This window comes from Megascapheus bottae, chromosome 23 (genome assembly GCF_031878675.1).
Source record: "Megascapheus bottae isolate mThoBot1 chromosome 23, mThoBot2.hap1, whole genome shotgun sequence".
NCBI lineage: Eukaryota > Metazoa > Chordata > Mammalia > Rodentia > Geomyidae > Megascapheus > Megascapheus bottae.
The window spans coordinates 8,455,299-8,478,956 of NC_143531.1; positions in this window are offsets into that span (position 1 = coordinate 8,455,299).

Here is a 23,658-nt window from a genome sequence, read left to right on the forward strand (position 1 = left end):
GTAAAATTATAATTAATAGAGGGGTTACAGTTACATTCACCAGATAGAAGGTGCCTTATTTGTCACACATTGATACTCCTTCTCATGTTTTTGTCCTGATTTCCCTCCCCCTACCCCCTTCTCAGCATAATTTTTATGTCTGTAGTAATCCAGGAAAATCTACAGGGAAATTTAGTTTCTTGTCCAAATCAAAGCTTCTTTGCCTGCTCAGTGACTGGCAGCTGGAGGCTAGCAGAATCTGGCAAAGAATCATTTACTTTCCTTCCTTCTGTTTCTCCTCTTCCGGCTTCAATTTCTTTCAATACAAGGCAAGGAGAGGAAAGTAGAAGATGAATGAAAAATGTCCCTCCACACTGGACAGTATCGATTTTTATTTCTTTCTTTCTTTTTTGCCAGTCCTGGGTCTTGGACTCAGGACCTAGGGTCTGTCCTTGGACACTTTTTGTTCAAGGCTAGTGCTCTGCCATTGAGCCACAGTGTCACTTCTGGCTTTTTCTGTGTATGTGGTACTGAGGAATCGAACCCAGTGCTTTGTGTGCGAGACATGCATTCTACCACTAGGCCATGCTCTGGGGCCTTAGTTCTTTCTTAGCTCTTAAATATTCAGAGGCATGGAGGAGCCTGAGGGCTCATTGCCTTCTCAGAGTAGACTTTGTCACTGGATCTTTCTTGCACAGATTCCATCGCTCTTCCATGTCAACTGTGTGGTCTATCAACAAAGCCTTTTCCTGCTTGGCATGTCTATGTTGTCACCTTGGGCAATATTTTCCTAACTGCTTCAGGCCCAATTACCTTTCTCAGGGGTTAATCTAGGGGAAACATTTTAGTAATCCATTCTCTCTTCACCCAGTGAGTACAATTTTCCTGACTTCATTTCTTCCAATCAGGTCACACAACTGGATCCTAAGACATCCTAGATGCCAATGAGGCCTTATCTCAAAACATGAAACAAAACAAAGCCTTAGGCTTCTGACTCTTTTTCTGTGTAGCATATTGTCTATATTTCTGAGTAGTTCTCTTGGTGACCCTTAACTTTGCTTGAGAAATGAGAAGAGGGAAAATGAGACTGTAAATCTGTACAGACATGTATTGAAGTATTCACATGGGAAGCTCTCTTACTTTTCAAAACATTTAGACTGCTGAGGATAAATATTCTTTAATGATAGCCTGGTGATTCATTAATAGGTCCTATGTAGATTTGTCTCTACCTTTTTTAAATGTTTTGTGTCACTTCAAGATATATTCTAGCTGGACACCAATGGCTCACACCTATAATCCTAGCTACTCAGGATGCTGAGATCTGAATATTGCAGATCCAAGCCAGTCCAATCAGGAATGTCCATGAGACTCCTATCTCCAATTACCACCAAACACCTCAAGTATAGCTATGGCTCAAGTGTTAGAGTGCCAGTTCTGATAGAAGAGCTAAGGGATAGCATCCAAGCTGGCACACACACACACACAAACATACTATCCTGTGTGTGTGTGTGTGTGTGTGTGTGTGTGTGTGTGTGTGTGTGTGTGTGCTCACATACCAGGGCTTGAACTCAGGGCTTACTAATGACCTTTAGCGTTGCTTATTTATTTATATATTTGCTTATTTATTTGCTTATTTCTTATTTATGTATTTGTTCTAGGCTCCCTCTACCTCTTGAGCCACACTTTTGACCTTTTGGAAACTAATTGGAATAAGAGTCTTTCTGGTTTTTCTGCCTGGCTGGCATCAAACTTCAATCCTCAGATCTAACCTCCTAAGTAGCTGGGATTGCAGGAGCGAGCCACCACGGGTGCCTGGCCACCAGAGCAGGCTGCATCACCAGATTCTCTTCCACTTCATTTCCATCCTGCAGTTGCATTTAGACAACATCACATCAATGGGAAGATAGGAGAGAGAGAGGTCAGAGGTACTTCTCTTTTCCTCCTATTATGTCTTCTTCCTCTAATGTCATTTGTTCTTCCTCTCAACACAATGGTAATAATAGATCATCAGTAATGAGGATCTTTTGATTTGATTCCATTAAATGATGGAATCAAAAGCTTACTTATGTATACACATATTTGAAAAGCTAAGCATTTGCTTTGGTGAAGGGATGAAGTTAGGACTTACTAAGTTTCTCTTAACTTTCAAAAGGAAATAGACACCATGTCCCCAAACTAAATAGTGGTTATCATTTGGTTGAGATGAATTGTTTTTCCTTGAGGACTTATCATCTTATGGGAAGACTGATAATTTCCTGTCAGTTCTCATTCATATTCTTCACGCTCCAGGAATGGTCTAAGCCCTATCCATTTCTTGTCTCAGAAGCAATTTTTTTATTGTTGTTGTTATATGCAACACATAAATCATAGAAATTCTTTCTGCTTCTGAAAGTATCTCCACAATACTCTGGATAGTTCCACAAGAGAAAAGAGCACAAAGAAAATGTAATGAAAGAAAAGTAAAAGAAACTCTCATGTAAAGGCTGAGAGTGAGAAAAGAGAGGAGGAAGAGAGATAAGGCCAGACACCTGTTCAGTGGCACTGGATATATAGTGGCCGTATGACATTCCTGATCAATCTTGAGAAAAACACAGTGTGAAAGGGAGCTAGTCTTCCCTTGTTTCCCCAGAGGATGCAAACAGTAATAACTTCAACAGGTCAGAAGTTTTGCCAAAAGGAAAAATAATTAGATACTGGGGTGGGGGGGGATCTAAGAAGTTCTGTACAAATTGTCTTGTCTACTTGATCAGTCTTATGAACATATGCTCTTGGTGGAATTGGTTTATTTTCAAAAGACTAAATTAATCAAGTTGTGATACAATATGGAATGCTTAGCTTATCTCAAACACAAGAGTACAGAATGCTTGCAAAGGAAAGACATATACATATTTGCATTTGAGCATGTGGTCTTTATCAGATTTGAAGCCAAGTAAATGTATGAGTGAAGAAGAATTGTTCTTTATTAGCACATTAGATACAAGTGAGTATTTACTATCATTTATGCAGTCACCTATTTTTAAAACGTTTTTTTTCCCTTGGTCTGCCTTTTCATCTAACATACAAAATGTCCTTTACAAATGTTCTTTTTTGAAGTTGAATTTCTTACCACAATTTGGTTGGTTAATTCCATCACTATCTTCATAAAATTAACTTCTTTTTAAGCAGCTACTAAAATACCTTAGCTCAGGAGAGGATAACTTTGGTTAAAAAAATCTGCTTTCATTATATGGCTTTTAATGAGTGATTGTTGTCCTTAATATACTATGTTATCTCTCATCTCTTTTGCTGTCCCTTGGTTATCTCATATTGTTACAGTATCTCACTTTGTTATCTGATGTATTGGATATATTTGTATTTGGTTATTTGAAAATGGATAGGGAAGGGGGGAAAACAAGATGAGGGGTAGGAGTGGGGGGGAGTGAAATGGGGACCAAAACATGAGAAAGGGTATCAATGTATGTGAATTAATGCACCTTCTATCTGGCAAATATAATGTAGCCCTTCTATTAATTACAATAAAATATATGAAAAAAAGTTTAAAAAATCTGCTTTACATAAATATATCAAATTTATTTATCTATTGTCAAATTACTTTAGTTAGAAGAAACCTGGCAAGTAGTGAATGAATTTAATAGTTCATTAGCTAGGGCATTTTTCAGGTCAGTAGGTATTTTTTTTTTTTTTTGCCAGTCCTGGGCTTGAGCTCAGGGCCTGAGCACTGTTCTTAGACTTTCTCAAGGCTAGAGCTCTACCACTTGAGCCTCAGCACCACTTCCGGCTTTTTTCTATATGTGGTATTGAGGAATCGAACCCGAGTCTTCATGCATGCTAAGGCAAGCACTTTAACCACTAGGCCAAACTCCCGGTCCCGGTCAGTAGGTATTATATGGTCTATCCTAACATACAGATTTTTATAAACCTTCTTAACTGTCTGCTAGGTGTCTTGTATAATTCAAAAAGCAGGTATAATAGGAAGTAAATGTATTCCAGGCATACTGGGGCTATGTGTTTGTGTTAGAAAGGAAATCCAAGAAGATGTGTGTTTGTCTGAGTGTATTTATATGTCAATACGTGTGCCCACACACACGCATATGCACATGTGTGTGACGTAAGGGGGGATACAGATCAATAAAATAAGCATGGGGTTAGGGTATAAAAGTGATGACAACATCCTGGGTGCAGAGCAGCTAGCTAGAGGTCAGAAAAATTGACTTGTAGGAAGGAGCCACGTTTTAAGTCAGGAGTAGTGAAGGAGTGCAAGTTAGCCCAGTAACAAGAGTGGTGATGGCAGAGATTATAATCTAGGTGGAGAAAATACTACATACAATAAGCTTAGGAACTTGAGTATATTTGAACTATAGAGACTTGGTAAGCAAGACATGTTTATTTTTTGTCTTAGCCAAATTTCTTCTCCCATTGATAAAAATATTGGCCATAATAGTGACAACAGTATTGACGACAAGAAGGACTTTTTGAGCTAGCAGAAGCTATTTACCAAGTGTCAGATGGTTATCACTGATTACTATCAGTGATTTTACTTAATCTTCATGAAGAACACATAAGGCAAGCACTGCTCTCGTTTCCTCAAACACGGTGAGATACAGGATCAAAGACCTTAGCAAACAGATCAGGCCCTGAAACATTGTGGATCCTGGAGTGAGATAGATCCCTCTAACTCAAAAGCCTGTTCTCTTCATCACTGAAAATTAATAAAGCTATGCAAGCACCACATTCACTCTCTGGTAACAATTTATACTTAGAGAATCTGACCTCTGAAAACGAAAAGAAAAATTAAACCTGTGTTCAGACGTGCTATTTGTTTTCCAGTCTTACAGTTCTATCACATAATAAATATTGAGTTGATGTTGAGTGCTAAATATAAACAGTGTTCATCAACAGTGCCAAGCCTGCCTGAACACAAGACAATTTTCAAGTCTGAGGAGTCATTAGCAAAGTAGAGAAATCGTGTAGGAATTATTATTCCCATAACTAGAGAAAAATTAATTTGTTGTCTTAGATTTTCAAAGGAAGCCCCTAAGAACTTCAGTTTATTTGAAATGAGCCCCATACTCAAAGGCCATGCAGGGTGTTATTTTCAACATTACAGGCAAACCCTGGCTTCTGTGTGTTTGACATCTCAAATCCCCTGTGAGTTTCTCACTGTGATCCAGCTTGGTCTGTTTACCAAATCTAAATCTCTGGAAAATTTGTTCCTGCAGAAGACCTAGAAAAAGATGATTTATTTTTATTCTTCACATTTATCATTCTCCTCTATCTTCCCTCCCAGTATCTCAAGGTTTCCATCATCAGATCAGACAATGCTGGGAAAATCCTTTTTCATTCTGTTCCCTGTTCAATTTCGTCTGTCCTTCCTATTAACCTCTGTGTCTCTGCCCATAATTCTGATTTAAAATTTGTCCTTTGGTAAATATATGTTTTTTTATTATATTATATATTTATATATTTTATATGTAGTTGCTGGCATTCGTTTCCATTTCCATCTTCTCTCTCTCCCTACCTCTTCCTTCCTTCCTTCCTTCCTTCCTTCCTTCCTTCTCCTTCCCTTCTTCCCTTCTTCCTTCCTTCTCTCTCTCTCTCTCTCTCTCTCTCTCTCTCTCTCTCTCTCTCTCTCTCTCTCTCTCTCTCTCTCTCTCTCTCTACCCCTTCTCTCCTTCTTTTTTTCTTGTCTGAGATAAGAACTCAAGCTTGGTACCTGTGGCTTTCACTCACTGATCTGCCTCCTGAGCTTCACTTTGCTCTTCACTTTTAGCAAGGTATGGTGTATACAGATGTACAGCCTGGCATTAGCTCATGCTCTGCCTTGTTTCCTTCTTCCTTTTACAGAGTCTGGCTAAGCCATGCACCACACCTCTCCACCACTCTTCCTGCTGTGAAGGGGGCTGGAAGACTCTCTGGAGAGCGGGGAAAACCTAACCAAGGCTCTTCTGTTTCTCAGCCTTCCAGGGATGGTGTTGAGAGTTTGTTACTTGTGCGCATGAGCCTCATTTGGCCTAGAAAGCCTCTTTGGGAAAACGGCTATCTTTAAGCAATGCAATCCTAACTTGCTTATCTTTGTATATGTGACATAAACAGACTCATTTAGATCTAAGGGAATAACACTGAATGCATATTTTTTTAATGAAGACATTACAATTTCTGTCACAAGTTGTGCCTTTAAAGAAGAAGAAAAAAAGATGTTTACAATCATCAGTGAAGCCCTTCCTAATATATTTTTGGTGGCTTTTTATTTACTTCAGATTATTTTAAAAAAGAAAAGCTGCCATTGTTTTCAGTTTATGAGTATAATATTAGGTAGTCTAATATTTTTGGACACTTAGTAAGTCTAATGTGGTCTACAATACTTATTTTAAAATCTACATAAGAATCCATGGTATATCTTGATCATAGTTTACAATATACTCTAGAGTGGTAGTTTATCAATCATTTATTAATTTCTCGATGTTCTCTACTATTTTGTGTGTATGTGTGGTGGAGGAGATTGAACTCAGAGCTTCCCATGTGCTAGGCAAACACTCTACCATTGAGCTACATCTTCAGTCAGTCTTTCAATGGGAGCTTTCTCTGTCCTCATACTGAACTTGATCAGCTTTCCTTTATCCAATGATCTTCCACGTGACCTTGTTATTTTTTAATTTTACATTTTATTGTAAAGGCAATATATAGAGGGGTCACAGTTACATATAAGTTAAGCAACAGGTACATTTATTTTGTCATTCTCTCAATTTTTCCCAGGGTTTTTTTCCCCCTTCCCAGCCCTTTTCCCTGCCAAGTACTGATCGTGAGACTTGAATTAAGGAACTGGCCACTGTCCTTGAGCTTTTTGTTTTGTTCGAGAGTATCACTTAGTCACTTGAGCCACAGCTCCATTTTTAGCTTTCTCTTGGAGGTAAGAGTTTCACGAACTTTCCTTCCTTGGGTTGGCTTTGAATCATGATCCTCAGATCTCAGCCTCGTGGCTCATTTGGCCCTGTTACACTGCTACAGATGACTGATGTCTTCTGGGGAGCATAAGTAAGGAAAGAGACACTCCAAACTCTATCTCATGGCTGTGTCATGCCTCCTTTCTCCATTCTCTGCTATAACTCGATGTCCAGGAATAAACTATGAGAAAGTCTGAGATGAGCCATGATGAGAATGAGTAGCTAAAGACATTTCTTGAAATAAAAATGCAGGCTACAGTGACAAGCCCCCAGTGAAAAGCCATTCATATCCCTCACGACGTGAATAGTGATGGTTTCCTGGAGACCAAGAGGGTGGGTGTTCTGTACAGATGTGGAAAGTAGAGTCGTATACAATCACTCTATGTAATCTGATGTTACGTATGTGTTAGGACTACAAGTAATGGAAAACAAAATTAAACCAGCTTAAACAAACAGATACATATTAGTAGCTGCCATGTTTGAGCATGCAGAGGGAGTGAGCTACAGCTTGTCTTAATCCAGGGCCTCTGGCTGGTTCTCTTCCGTTTGTTCAGCTGCACCCTCTCAGGCAGAACGACTGTAGTTGCTCTTTAAGCCTCACAGTTTCATTTCATGACTTCCAGAGAAAGTGAAAGATTGGGGAGAATTTCTCTTTAAAGTAATATAAAAAAAGAGTATTTTTCCTGGAGTTCTATGCCAACTTTTCTTTGCATTTCAGTGTGAGAAAGTAGATCATCTGACCATCCTACACCAATCCTTATGGCCAGAACATTGCCACATCCTGATTGGTTTTTCCGTGTTCCTAATCTAATCACCATGGCAGAAGTGTAGCAGAAGAGAGAAAGAAAGTAGAAAGAAAAGAAAAGAAAGAAAGAAATATATAGGTTGTTTTGTTTGTTTTGATAGTTGTAGACTTTAAATTTGGCCTTATATTTGCTAGGTAATACTACTTGAACCACTGTGCCAGCCCATTTTGTAGTTGGTTATTATTTTAGGATAGAGTCTTGCTTTATGGGAAGACTAGCTTGGACTACAAGCCTCCTATTTCTGTTTCTCTGCACACACTGCCATATCCACCTGGTTGAAAGGGAGTTTCTCAAACATTTTCATAGGCTAGCCTTGAACTGTGATTCCCAAATATTTGTTACCTATTAGCTAGGATTAGAACCTTGAGACACCTTGCCCAGTTTGTATTTTCATACAAGATGGCTTGAAATTTATAATTTGATGTAATAATATTCTTTTAAAAACATCCAGGTAATATACTTTGTTATGTTTGCATGTACTTGTGCAGTTAGGTGTGGAAAGCAAGGCAAGGGAGAGAGGAACGAGAGAGGCTATATTCCTAAGGGTCATATAAAGGTTATGAATATTTATCAAACTTTATATTCAGTTTTTATGCATTTTAACCATGTTAAATTTATGTATATTTGGTTGTGTAAGGGGAGCACAGAAATGGAGGGACAAAGGGTGAAATGCAGCATGGGAACACACTGGATACTCTGTTGAGAATGAACTATCCAACTTGTGGGTGGAGGTGGGAGGGAAAAACTGGGAGAGAGGAAGGGAAGGAGTGACACTTGTCTAAAAAGAAATGTACTCTTTATCTGACTTATGAAACTGTGACCCCTCTGTACATCATGCTTATCATAATAACTAAAAATTGAAAAGAAACAATGGATATATATATGTATATATATGTATATATATATTCCCTCTATGTCATTGCCTCTACAGAGATGAATGAGCCGAAATCTGTTTTTTCTGTTGAATCTGAGGGTTACCTATAACCAAGATGGCAGGGGTCTTATTCACATAAGAAGGCTTACTGAGAGTGCAGGGTAGGTTTAGAGCATGGTCAGGAGCTTTCATGCGGGTTAGGAGGTTATGGGCAGAGTGGAATTCTTGCCCATAGATCAGGAATTGCTCAGTTTGCATTTCCAGGAGGGAACTACATTTTCTTGTCAGCTCGCCTAGATGAAGATGACCTAGAACCCTCCGATAGCCAGACATCAGAATCACAGTCAAAATCTTAATCACAATCTTAGGAGGCATTATGATGCAGGAATTTAAATCTTGTCTAATCATCCCATCCAGACTCGCTCATATATAAATTTTATTTATTTATTTTTTATTTTTTGCCAGTCCTGGGCTTGAGCTCAGGGCTGGAACACTGTCCTTGGGCTTTCTCAAGGCTAGAACTTGAGCCTCAGCACCACTTCCACCTTTTTTCTATGTATGTGGTACCGAGGAATTGAACCTAGAGGTCTTCGTGCATGCTAGGCAAGTACTCCACCTACTAGGCCAAACTCCCAGACAGAATTTTATTTATTTATTTTAATAATTATCTATTTGGATTATTCCTAGTAATGTGAAAATCGTAGACTACATTTCTGTAGCTACTGTTTGCAATGATAAACCTTTGTGAGCCTCTTATGAGACTTAGCTGTGTCAAAGAAAAAGGAATCTGGGAAAGAAAAATTTTTGGGAAAGAAAATTAAATTGTCTTTTAAATTGTGAGTCATTAGAAAGGCACAGTTTCAATGTATTAGACATGTGACAATATAATTTTTACTCTTATCATGTTAATCTGGATCCAAATGATCAAAACCAATCAGCCAAACAAAAGCCACACGAAAATGTCCTGAAGTGTTTGTATTCTTTGGAGCCTTATTGATTGCACATTTTAATTATTAATGTTATTTCATGTTTCTAGCTTTGTTGTACTTGTTATATCAACCTTTTGCTCTAAAGGGAGCTGTGCTGAATCTAGGTTAGAGCGACTCCAGAGATACAAACTCTAGCTCTAAGTAATGATTTTTTTAATGGAAAAAAGATTATTCAAAAAGTAAAAAGAAGCTTTCTTTGTTCATAAACTGTAAATTATTTTTAGAAGCAGTTTTTCTCATGGTATAAATATAATATTAATGAATTAAATATTTATTTGGCTTACATTTTAATGGCACCATATGTTAATCAGGGCTGAAAAAATGCTTAAACCTAATATTGAAACTATACTATAGAATTTGAAAGTGAAAAGAAATTTACACAAATTCTAATAGGGTGGAAAGGAATAGGTGGGGTTAAGGGAAAGAAGTAGCTGAATGAAGAAAGTAGTCATAAAATTCAATGTATAACTTCCAAAAATTAAGATAAGTGAGGGGATGGATGGGTGGGCTTTGGGGAAAAGGGAAAACAGTGGAAGGAGTAACACTGATCAAGATTCATTATACTCAAAAACTGCTTTGTTGAGTGGCAACTCCTTAGTACAACTACTTAAAGATAATACAAGAAATCTGGAAATTTTAAAGGTGATATGGCACCCTCAATATTAAAGATAACACTTCCTCTTAATAAGCGGGTGTCTACAAAGTGGCTGACAGTTCATTGGTCAAAGGGGTTCTAGTTTCGGTAATTTCATTTTTTTTCTAGTAGTTCTATTCTAGTAGTACTGTTCTTGATTCAGTAGTTCCATTTTTTCTTGCTAACCTGGATTGTTCTGCTAGGATAAATGTTTCAAGGGAGAGAAACATACTTGTCTTGATTACCACACATTCTCTATTTTTAGAATTGTGCCTGGATAGAGTAAGTGGTTAGTTTATCTTGATGTGATTGGCATGGTCAAACTTTGTGTTACATTTAGAGAAGCAGATGGACTATTAGTGTGTCAAACAATCAAGTAAAGATGTCCAAACCCCCCGACCCCCCAACCCCCCCCAAAATAAAAAAAACTATGGCCAAGTAAATGGTTTGGTTTCTCATTCAAGTTGGCATAGTAGGTTATTTTATAATTTTGTGTGTGTCAAGTGAAGAACAAAGAAGAATGGAGTATATTTAGTCATGTGATTGCAATAGCTGATTTTTTTGACTATCGCTTGCTCATTGCTCTTCTCCTATCTATCATCTTTCACGTGGTTTCTGAAGCTGGCCTCTTCACGTAAATCCTTATCTGAAGCTCACACATCACCACCACCTAGCTTTGAAGTGAGTGTGGCAGCGCCATTTCTAGCTGTGGAGATGACAGAATCCTAAGAGATAACCAGATACATCCGTGGCCCCCCAGGATTTATAAAAATAGGTTTTTGACTAGGAGCCCAGAAGCATCACAGAGCTCGTGAGAGTCATAAGCCACGTGCATCTATCTCCAAATGTAAATGAGGAATTTCAGTGATAAAAAAATACCTGCAAGTCCTGGGAAATACTTTTCTAGGATCTCCAAAGAGCAGCTGGATGGTCACTCTGACAGAATAATAAAACTGTGATTCCCAATTCAAAATTACTGTTGGAGTAATAAGTGTTATTGGCTCTGGGAAGGTTTTGCTGCCTTGTCTGTAATTTAAGTGGAAGGAGAAACAAGATGAGGCAGGGGAGAGAATACACAGAACGCATGGTAATACATTTCTAAGAATCCCTGTTATTCTTTTTCCTTAAGATCTCCAAGGTTTTTCCTAAAGAGTCAACTTTGCTAAAACATTTACAAAGTGGCTCTATACAATGAAGATATTTGAAATAGCAGGAATTATAAAATACTGAAAAGATGTCTGTTTTTCCTTGCCCTTTGAATATGCTATGTGCTGCCCTGGTAGGTATCCATGTGTCACTTATATCATGCTATTCTTTTTTTTGCATTTTTTATTGTAATTAGTAAAAGGGTTACATGATATTTGCCAGATAGAAGGTGCATTAATTCACGTACATTGATTCCCTTTTACATGTCTTGGTACCCATTTCCCTCCTCCCCCACACCCCCCACCCATCTTGGTTTTCCCCCCTTCCCTATCAAATTTCAAATAACCAAATACAAATAAATTCAATATATCAGATAACAAAGTGAGATACTATAACAATATAAGATAACCAAGGGACAGCAAAGGAGATGAGAGACAACATAGTACATTAAGGACAACAATCATTCATTATATAGCTTTTGTTTCAATATCCTGGAGGTCCTTTCAATTAGCTTCATACTATATGGCCTTATGTATCAAGATTTTGCTCTATTGCAGATCTCTGCTAGTAGAGCCCAAGGTTTCTACTGATTATGACGAATGAGGGAAACCATTGAGCCTAAGTTCCTTTGAGTCTGGCTTACTTCACTTAATATGATTTTTTCTAAGTCTTTCCATTTCCTAACAAATGGGGCAATGTCATTCTTTCTGACAGCAGCATAGAATTCCATTGTGTACAAATACTACAACTTGTTGATCCACTCATCAACTGAGGGACATCTAGGTTGGTTCCATATCTTTGCTATGGTGAATAGTGCTGCAATGAACATTGTTGTGCTAGTGGATTTAGTATGCCCTTGTTTCTGGATGGTTGGGTAAATGCCAAGTAGTGGAATTGCTGGGTCATAGGGGAGTTCTATGTTTAGCCTTTTGAGGCACTGCCACACTGCTTTCCATAGTGGTTGGACGAGTTTGCACTCCCACCAACAGTGTAGTAGTGATCCCTCCTGGCCACATCCCCTCCAGCATCTGTTATTATTCGTTTTCCTGATCCTGGCCATTCTAACTGGAGTGAGGTGGAATCTTAGAGTTGTTTTGATTTGCATTTCTTTTATGACCAGAGATGTTGAGCATTTCTTCATGTGTCTATAGGCCACTTTTGTTTCTTCTTCAGAGAAGACTCTCTTTGGCCCATTTTTTAATGGGATGGTTGTTACTTTGGAGATTAGTTTTGGAGTGATTCATTTTTTTGAGTTGTTGATATATTTTAGATATATCATACTATTCTTTTTTTTTAAATAACATATTTTATCTTTATTAAAGAATTTAACATTGATTTTTACATCATTTTTCGAATGACATGTTTAACAAACAAGTGTTCAAAAAGAGAGAAAAGGTGATGAGCAGGTGTCTTACAGTTGTATGTAAGGTAATGAATACATTTGTTTTTAAATACTGTTTACCCATCCCTTATTTTCTCCCAATTACTCCTTCCTACGCCTTTCCCAAGTTGTAAGGGTCATATCCAACACAGTATCAAGTGAATATCAATGCTGCATTAGTTCATCTTTGTCCTGCTGTTTCTGTGATTCCCTTTAATAAAGTTGTATATAAGATACAAGGTACAGGAAGCTAAAAGAAAGGAATAAAATAACTATATACAGGACATAATAAGGACCTCTTATTTTCAATTCTTAAAGTTCATAAGACTATATATATTGAACTTAGCAACTGGGCTATTGAGATCCCCTGTTAAGGATATCATAGACATATTCTAGTTCTTTTAAGTGAGGGAAATCATGCAACCTAATTTTCTTTGAGTCTGGCTTACTTTGCTTAGTATAATGTTTTCCGGTTTGCACTCCCTCCAACAGTGTAGTAGCTTTTCCTTATGGCCAAATCCCTACCAGCATCTGTTGGTAGTAGATTTCTTGATAATGGCCATTCTAACTGGGATAAGGTAGAATCTCAGTTTTTAAAAATTTTTATTGTATTTTATTGTTGGGGTAATTTCTTTTTTTTTGCTTCTTTTTTTTTCTTTTTTATTGTAATTAGTAAAAGGGTTACATGATATTTGCCAGATAGAAGGTGCGTTAATTCACATACATTGATACCCTTTCACATGTCTTGGTACCCATTTCCCCCCCCCCACACCCCCCACCCGTCTTGGTTTTCCCCCCTTCCCTATCAAATTTCAAATATCCAAATACAAATAAATTCAATATATTAGATAACAAAGTGAGATACTATACCAATATGAGATAACAAGGGACAGCAAAGGAGATGAGAGACAACATAGTACATTCATTATATGGCTTTTGTTTCACTATCCTGGAGGTCCTTTTAATTAGCTTCACATTATATGTCCTTATGTATCAAGATTTTGCTGTATTGCAAATCTCTGCTAGTAGAGCCCAAGGTTTCTACTGATTATGACGAATGAGGGAAACCATTGAGCCTAAGTTCCTTTGAGTCTGGCTTACTTCACTTAATATGATTTTTTCTAAGTCTTTCCATTTCCTAACAAATGGGGCAATGTCATTCTTTCTGACAGCAGCATAGAATTCCATTGTATACAAATACCACAACTTGTTGATCCACTCATCAACTGAGGGACATCTAGGTTGGTTCCATATCTTTGCTATGGTGAATAGTGCTGCAATGAACATTGTTGTGCTAGTGGGTTTAGTAAGATATATCATACTATTCTTTAAAAAAATTATTGTCAGGGTAATGTACAGAGGGGTTACAGTTACATTTACCAGATAGTAGGTGCATTACTTCTCACACATTGATACCCCTTCTCATGGATTTTGTCCCCATTTCTCTTTTCCCACCCCCTCTCAATCATCTTGTTCCCCCCTTCCCTTTCCTATTTCAAATAAACAAATAAATGTATATATAATATGCCAGGTAACAAAGTCAGATACAGTAGCAATATGAGATTAACCAAAGGGCAACAAAAGGGTATCCATGTATGAGAAGTAATGTACCAACTATATGGCGAATCCAACTGTAACTCCTCTATACATTACCTCGATAATAAAAAAAGGGAAGAGAAATAACATAGTACATTGAAAACAACTATCACACAAGATAAAGCTCTTGTTTCCATATCCTAGAGGTGCTTTCATTTAATCTCATACTATATGATCTTATGTACCTAGGTTTTGAGCTATTGTAATCCTCTGCTAGGAAAGTCCTAGATGTTACATCATGCTACTCTTCCTCTTCCTCTTCCCCTCCTCCCTTGTCCACCTTGTCCTCGTCCTCCTTTTCATCTTTGTCTTTTTTTTCTTCTTCCCAGTTGAACTCTAGGCCTGGGTGCCATTTCAGAGCTTCTTTTGCTTAATGCTAGCGCTCTACCACTTGACCTACAGCACCTCTTACAGCGTTTTTCTCAGTTGTTTATTGGAGATAAGATTCTCAAGAATTTTCCTGCTCTGGGATAGCTTAGAACTGTGATCCTCAGATTTCAGCTCCTGAGTAGCTAGAATTACAGATGTGAATCACTGGTGCCTTGTGGAATCATAGGAACCAGAATGTCCAAGCAAAACTCCTACCAGGTCACTGAAGTCCCTCTGGGTCCTTAATAACAAAATGATATGCAATGCCAAAAAGTGACTTCTGTTGATGTCAAATAGTCATGATGACCCCCTCCCATAAATTTTGTCATGAAGTAATTCCCCTCATCCCCTGACTCTGAGAACATATATCTACTGTTCACCTTGTCCTTGAGTTAAGTACCATGTTTGCATTTTGTAAATTTTATTATTTTTTGCCTATCGTGGGGCTTGAACTCAGGGCCTGAGCAGTGTCCGTGTGCATTCTCAAGGTTTGTACTTTACCACTTAAGCCACAGCATCATTTCTGGCTTTTCCTGTGTATGTGGTACTGAGGACTTGAACTCAGGGCTTCATGGATGCTAGGCAAGTCCTCTACCACCAGGTCACATTTCTGGCTCCTGTAATATTTTTTTTAAATGGATTGTGTTGCTCAATTCTCCAATCAAAATTACTCAAAGTCATCAAAATTACTTTTCTGAGTAACTGAGATGGAAAGCTGAACTCAAATAACTGAAGACTTAATAATCATTATGGAAGAAGACCAGCAAATCCTGTAAATGCTAGAATCATGATTCCATCTTTTTTCTTTTTCTTCTGTGTTCACAGACTTACTGGGAGAGATGGCTCCATGACATGCTTCTGAATGTCAACGAATGGACTAATCTTACATCATGAGCTTTGATGATTTTGGTTTTCCTTCTTCTCAGAGAACTGTCCAGCTGTCCATGGCTTATGTTTCTCACCATCCCCTCCCCACTCCATCTCTTGCCACCTCCTTCACCCCACAGACTCTGCTGTCTCTATCATCTTTCAGCTGTGCTAAATGCATACAGCTTCTGAAACACTTTGGAATGAAAGGTGATATGAAATTGTAAAGTGTTTTTATCACAGACTTCTGCCAATATGTCTCAATCCTGACATGCCACACCTCTTCTATTTCAGTGTTGTGACGGGAACTCGGCTGGTCGGAGGGAGGCACCGCATGCAGACAGAGCCTGTGAGATTGCATTTCATCACTTGTGGACTCCTCATGCTCTAGACCATACACCTTGTTCAGAAAGTCATGTGCCATTCACAGAAAGGAAGCTCCTGTCTTGTGGCTTAGTGTGTGATTGGAGGGATGCCTGGGACATGCAGGATCTTCATTCTCTAAATGAAAAAAGCACATTATACCAAGCCCTCTATAGCACACATATACACATCACGAGAGAATGGACACCGGCCATTTGTGCTTGTCTGTGTGCCTTATTCTGCTAACCATGCACCTTCTTGAAAGAATGGATCATTTCTCCCTCCAATTGTGATATTTTTGATCAGTTGGATTGCCAAGCAGAGAGCCTTAACATTTTGGTTGTAGAAGTACACACAAGATTCAGGACTGGCCAATTTCGTTATGACTGTTACAGGGAGAATGCATGGGATCTGAGTGGAGTAGTCAGAATCCAGTGTTTCTTTTCCATGAAGTTGGTAAGAGAGGTTTTTCTTTGCAGTCATAACCTTGGAAAAAAGTAAGTGTGGAAATGTCAATGGCCATTTTCTAGATAGGAAGGATACCTATATATTAGATATGAGAAACAGAGTATAATTCCTAAAGAGAATCAACGACAGGAGATGGAAACTGTATGCCTGGTTTTGACCTGTGGTATGACTCATGAAGTTATTTCTATGTAGCCTGCTCTCTGTGAGGCTTCTACCCCTTACAAAAGAAGCAAAGATTCTCTGAGACACAGACAGATGGAAGAAAAGGAGGAGTTTCAATGGGAGAGCAAAGGCTGCTTACTAGCTCACAGCAGAAGAAAATGCAAGGCAAATTCTGTGACCTAGCACCTGACGCACCTAAATTTTCTAGTCTTCTTTTATGTCATAAGGAAAGAAATTCTTATAAGATTTTTGGAATGCTACAAAGGGAGAGAGTACATAGAACGTCTAAGGAAGTAGTGCTGTGGCTCAGTGATAGAGCACTAGCTTTAAATGCAAAAGCTCAGAGAACAGTGCCCAGGCCCTGAATTCAAGCTCCATAATGATTTAAAAAGTCGAATTATCTGATAGATATGTAGCAAATATTCGGTGCTTCCTCTTTCTTCTCCTTCTTTTTCTGTTCCCCTCCCTCTTCCTTTTCCTCACTTGGACGTCTGTCTTGTGTGTCTACTCTTTTACTCCATAGGACTCACTGTCTATGGAGGTAGTAAACAACCATTAGTATAGATTGCAATAATCTCTTTTTTTTTTTTTTGGTGTGGTTGATCTCTTGGTCCATTTTCAAATAATTCTGTTTGCCTCAGTAGCTAGCCACCTCAGGAGAATATCCTCTAATTTGTTTACAAAGGAGCCTTCTTTGACTGTGAAGTTGTCAAACTTTTCAAAGCAACAGCCCTTGTTAGAAGTTGCTCAAGGCTGGATCTAGTGGTTTATAGCTGTAATTAGAGATATTTGGGAGGCCTGAAAAGGAGGATGGCAATTCTAGGCCATCCAGTGAAAGTTATTTGAGGATCTGGTAAATATTCCCAGCACCGGTCGAAGCCAGGCTCAATGAATTCTGAGTCTCTTGGGTAGAAAAGAGACACTGAGGGCCGGGAGTTTGGCCTAGTGGTTAAAGTGCTTGCCTAGCATGCATGAAGACCCGGGTTAAATTCCTCGGTACCACATATAGAAAAAAGCCTGAAGTAGTGCTGAGGCTCAAGTGGTAGAGCTCTAGGCTTGAGAAAGTCCAAGGACATTGCTCAGGCCCTGAGCTCAAGCCCAGGATTGGCAAAACAAACAAAAAAAAGAGACACTGGTATTTTGTTCTGAAATTCTCACATTATCACAATGACAATCCATGGCTTCTACATCTACTCTAAAGTAGAAATGAAATTTGAAAATAACTATTGTCTATCATCTCAAGGATTATATATATATATATGTATATATATATATATTTTTTGCAGGTCTCGGGGCTTGAACTGAGGACTGTCTTTGAGCTTTCTCAAGTCTAGCTCTCTACCACTTGAGCCACAGCTTTTTCTATGTATGTAGTACCTTGGAATCAAATCCAGGGCTTCATTCCTGCTAGGCAAGCATTCTACCACTAGGCTATTTTATTTTTAAATCTTAAGAAATATATTCTTGGGCTGGGAGTGTGGCCATCCAAGGAATTTGTGTTGTTTGGAACTATTCCAGCACTGATAATTTGCCATTAGATAAATGCTTCCCCTCCCCACCCCAGAGATGTATTTTAGCAAAGTATGACACTAAAACAGGTAATTCCTTAATTGGTTGTGACATGACTTTCAGAAAACCATGAGGAAGTAAGCCGCAGGGCCCCCAGCCTCTGTGACACATGGTATTTTTCTCTCTGAAGGGAATGGCATATTTTCCAACTTGAGGCATACCAGAACCTAGACAGCATGTCACACACAGTTGAGAAGTAGGCTTATGATATGATTTTCCTTTTACTGAGAAACATGTCACAAAAGACTCTGGTTTAACTATCACTGGTCCTAGAATTGACTAGGTGAAGAAAATTTTTCTTCCAAATAAGGAGGCGAAATAAACACTCTGGTGTTCCCTGATTCGATTTCCTGAGTGTCAATGAGATGCTTGTCTATGGCTTGCTAAACCTTACTCAACCATGCCGTGGATGCTTGGTCAATAGAAGAGCTAGTCCTGAAAGGATGTCTAAAATCAAAAGCATCTTTCTGGTTACCCATGTGATAATTATCTATCACCTTTGTCCATGTGGAGGAAAAATAAGTTTAAAATTAATGTCTTCAAGGAAAATTGGACAGATAAGATAGAATTTCAGAGATATGTACCTAAGAGTTACTATAGATGTATTGTTTGATAAAAGAATAAGAGACAGAAACGATGTCTCCAATCAAAACTAATTCATTAATGGACAATTAAAAAAATAATTGTCTGATTCTTAAACCCCATTTAGATTTGAATTTTGATAAATTCTTTTTTTTTTTTTTTTGCTAGTCCTGGGGCTTGAACTAAGGGCACTGTCCTTGGGCTTTCTCAAAGCTAGAGCTCAACCAATTGAGCATAACACCACTTCCAGCTTTTTCTGTTGTATGTGGTACCCAGGAATTAAACCCAGGTATTCATGCATGCTAGGCAAGCACTCTATCACTAGGCCTAACTCTTGGCCCAATTCTGTTGAATGCTGAGAGTGATAGTTTATGGCTAGAACTGGAAGGGAGCCCTTTGGACTTAAAGAACAGAACTACTATAAGAACTCATCAGCAGAGACTCCTGACCCAGAATTATGCAAAAGGGATCAGAGAGAGTGGTAGAAATAAACTTCAAACATTATGTTTAAGGGGCTGGGAGTTTGGCCTAGTGGTAGAGTGCTTGCCTAGCATGTGTGAAGACTTGGGTTCAATTCCTTGGTACCACATACATAGAAAAAAGCCAGAAGTGGTGCTGAGGCTTAAGTGGTAGAGCTTTAGCCTTGAGAAAGTCCAAGGACAGGGCTCAGGCTCTGAGCTCAAGCCCTGAACTGGCAAAAAAATGTTATGCTTAATTAACACATAGCACAGATTTATGGTGGATATTTCATTATAATTCTTCAAGGTACCATGCTCAAATCATGGTAAGTTAGCATTTCCATCTTTTAAAGCACTATTTCTAACTTGTCTTTGGAGCTTTCAAATGCCTATTCTACATCTTTAGAAAACTATAGTCACTGTACTTTTTGCCGTGGAACACTGAAATGCCCCCTCCCGCTCACTTGTATTTTGATACCTGAAAATCGTTTTCTATGTAAATTTTTCACATTTCATTTACTGTTTATTTAGGGAGGAAATCAAACTAACTTAGTCAAAGCCTCTGGCATTACTACAAAACCAAAAGAAGCTTACTTAATCCTTTTTTCTTCTTTTTCAGAGCTAGAGATTGAACCCTGTGCTTGCCAGGCCAGCTCTTGCCACTGAGCTACTCCCCAGCTTTGCGAGTACTGATGAAAACTAGTTTTGATAATACATTTCCAGTAATTACGAAATTACTATTTCCGGAAAGTAAAAGCTTAGTTTTAGATCATACAGAAGGGCAATTTACATCTAAGCCAATCTCCCAATTAAATCAACCATTTCTAATAGATGTGCAGTTTAATTCTGAATATGAGCTTCTCAGTTTGGGCTTAGAGACAAAAACTGAACTCAGGAAGTCTCCCCTTCCATCATTCTGCTTCCCCGTACTCCACTAATCCCTTCACGTTGCCTGGTTCTCTTTTCATATACACATTCCCTTCTCATTCATACATGCATGTGATAACTGTATTTCCCCACCTTCACCTCTCCATTGATTTGCCTTTCTTTGATAACGTCCTCTTCCAGCTTCCAGGGAGTCATGTTGTTAAACTGTAAGTTATGTGTTCAATGGCGTTCCACCCTTGGAGTTCTCTCCAGAGAAGACCACACTGTCCCGGGATATTTATGCATACTTTCATAAGATTCCATACACGCACACTTTCCACAGGAAAGGAATCTAGAAACATTATAGCTATTAAGTTGATATGTTTTTCTATGTTTTGCCAATCTTGGAGCTGGAACACAGAGTTTAGGTGCTATCCCTGAGCTTTTTGTGCTCAAGACCAGGACTTTGCTGCTTGAGCCACAGCTCCACTTCTAGCTTTTATTTTTTTTTAGTGGTTAATTGGATTCGAAGAATTTCATGGGCTTTCTTGCCCAAGCTAGATTTTTTTAAAAAGATTTTATTAACATTGATTTTTACACCATATTTCAAATGTCATGTTTAATAAATAAGTATTCAAGGAGGGAATCTATATGCAATCACTGGCACATAGATTTTAGAACATAATTAAAATTAAGCTTAGGGTTTGTATGTCTTAGATACATATTAATCTATATAACATTATTTCTATGGAGTATATATATCCTATCATATATTTTTATGTCTATGTAGTTATGTTTAACCTTGATCTTCAGCTTTCACCCACTTAAGCAGCTAGGATTACAGGTGTGAGCCACTAGTTCCAAGATATTAATTTTTAAAGGAATTTTAAACTATGCATATATTTTTTAAATGCATAAAATAAAAAGGACCAATTACTGAATACTACAAAAATCCTTCTAAGAGAATTCTTTCAGCTATGTAGGGACAACTTTGATTTCCTACTAATGGTTTTCTTTTGAGGCTTAGATTAAGAATGTGAGTATTAAAATGCTTCTCTTCTGTTGGTTAAGGGTTGGTGCATGCTGTGATTAATGTCCCAATTATCCAACATTAATGTCCCAAGATCTTAAAAAGAACCGGCCAATAGAAATAACAGTGAGTGTGCCATCTCATCTGCATGAATTAGGAGTCAGAATTCACCTCCATCAGTTGCGAGGACATAGACAAGAGACCTTTATTCAGAGTAATTAACGTTTTCAAACACGTACCACAACTTCATAAATAGAGATTCACTTCCTGAGCTTGTTTTAATGACAGAGGGCTTCCTTTGGCTAACGTGTAGGTGGGCGAAGCGAGAACATTCAATGAAGGTGAGCTAGCATGAGCCAGCCAGGGAAAGGCATAAAGCTGACATTTACAGCCATTCTTAAAACAAAACCAAAGAGCTTTCGTATAGAAATGAATCTCAAGGAAAAAAAAACATTAGAAAACAACAATCATTTGATGGTGATTTCCATCAAGGCTTGTTTTCTCTTACAAATGATTACATATGTATTACATATGTATGTGCATATTGTATTTACAAGATAGAATTATACTCTATGTAACACCTTTCAAGTATATCTTTCAAGAATATCATTTTCAATTATATCAAGTATATCATTTTCAAGTATATTGAGCATTTATTTGAAAATATATACATTTTTACTAGTAGATCTATCTATAATAATGACTGCATTCCAATATGTACCTTTCAGGAAATAGTAATTTTATACAATTCCTTGTTTTTAGATATTCAAGGTCATATGGGTCAAAGATCCATATAAATTGGCTTTTTATTTTTGGTCCCCCCGTTTGTGAGTTCTCTCATGCCAGGCCCCATGCTGTCTTCCTCACAGGTGGACAGAGACCCCAACATTACTAATGACATGGGGCAGCTGTTCAATAAATAGTTGCAGGAAGATCAATGATCATCTCTTACACAAAGCTTTCTTGAATCATTCCTGTGTGTTCCAGTTTCCTTTTCTATTGGCTCATCAAACATGGTGTTCATAGGATACTATTTTATTCCATCATATCACATTGAAATTGCTTTCTCTCTCCCTCTCCCTCTCTCTCTTGCTAGCTTCTAGAGGGCTGGAGCTAGGACTATTTATCCTCCAAATGGCATCTGGTAGAGAGCAAGATCTCATTGCCTGTGGGTTGAAAGGCATGTACTAGATTTCTCTCTCTGTGTGTGTGTGTGTGTGTGTGTGTGTGTGTGTGTGAATCATAGACCAATGAATGAGCTCATGGACCTCTTGGTTCTCATTGTGTATAAGGCTATGAAATGTATCACTGTACCTTGGGAGCAAAGATTGGTTTAAAAATTATTTCCCCAGGTAAGCAACTAAGAAACATTTGTGACCAAACCCAGCTGAAGCACTGTAGCTGGCAAATAATTTCCACTTAAAATATATTTAGTACAGCACAGGGTTATCTCCATGAGAGCATCACTCTCGTGCTCTCTAGTGTTGATAAGCGTTTTAGGAGGGGTGACCTGCGGTCTGTCTGCTTTTCTTGGAAATGTGGCTTACGTGACGAGGTTCACATGATGAGGGGCATAGATGTAGTCATTTGATAAAGCTTATTAGATTGGACCATCCATTTATATCCTTCACGTTTTTTTTTTCCCTCAGCCTTAGACAACTTTTAGCAAAGGAGTCTAGGAGACTTTTAAGAAGTGGTAGCTTTCTTCATTTGTGTAAATACAGCCTCCCTACTTTTGCTTGTTGCTTTTTTTTTTTTTTGCATTTTACCTCATAGTGACATATAACCAGGCCTTCTTTTTGTTTCTTTTTTTGTTTTCACTTTTATTTTTGTGTTCACATCCATATTTCCTTGTGCTGTTTTTTCTTTTCTTTTTTTTTTTGTTTTTTATTTTTGTTTTTTTTTATCATGTAGAAGGGCTACATGATATTTGCCAGATAGAAGGTGCATTAATTCACATACATTGATACCCTTTCACATGTCTTGGTACCCATTACCCTCCCCCCACCCACCCCCACCCCCCTGTCTCGGTTTTCCCCCCTTCCCTATCAAATTACATGTCTACGGCCATACCACCCTGAACGCGCCCAATCTCGTCTGTTTTTTATTTTCTTTCAGCACAAAGGAATTCATTTTACTTTTTCTTCAATGAAAATCCACTAGTAATGAATTATTTTACTCTTTTTTTTTTTAATTGCCAGCCCTGGGGCTTGAACTCAGGGCTTGAAATTGGGCTTTTTCCTCAAGGCTCACACTCTGCCACTTGAGCGACAGCACCACTTGTGGCTTTTTTATGTATATGTATGGAGGAATCGGACCCTGGTCTTCGTGCATGCTAGGCAAGTACTCTACCACATGCAGGCCTTTCTTTTTGAATGGAATAATATATCTGCAAAGGAAGGTTGTATCAATTAAATGAAGGCAAATATATTTTGTCCTGTATAGATGCAACCCAATTAGCAAACCTTGGAGAAGGTTTGCTTGGCTGGACTCCATTTAACCATTTATCCATTCCCCCCCTAGTTCATGATGTCTTTGCTTGAGTCAACATGTCTATATACATATTTTTTTATTTGG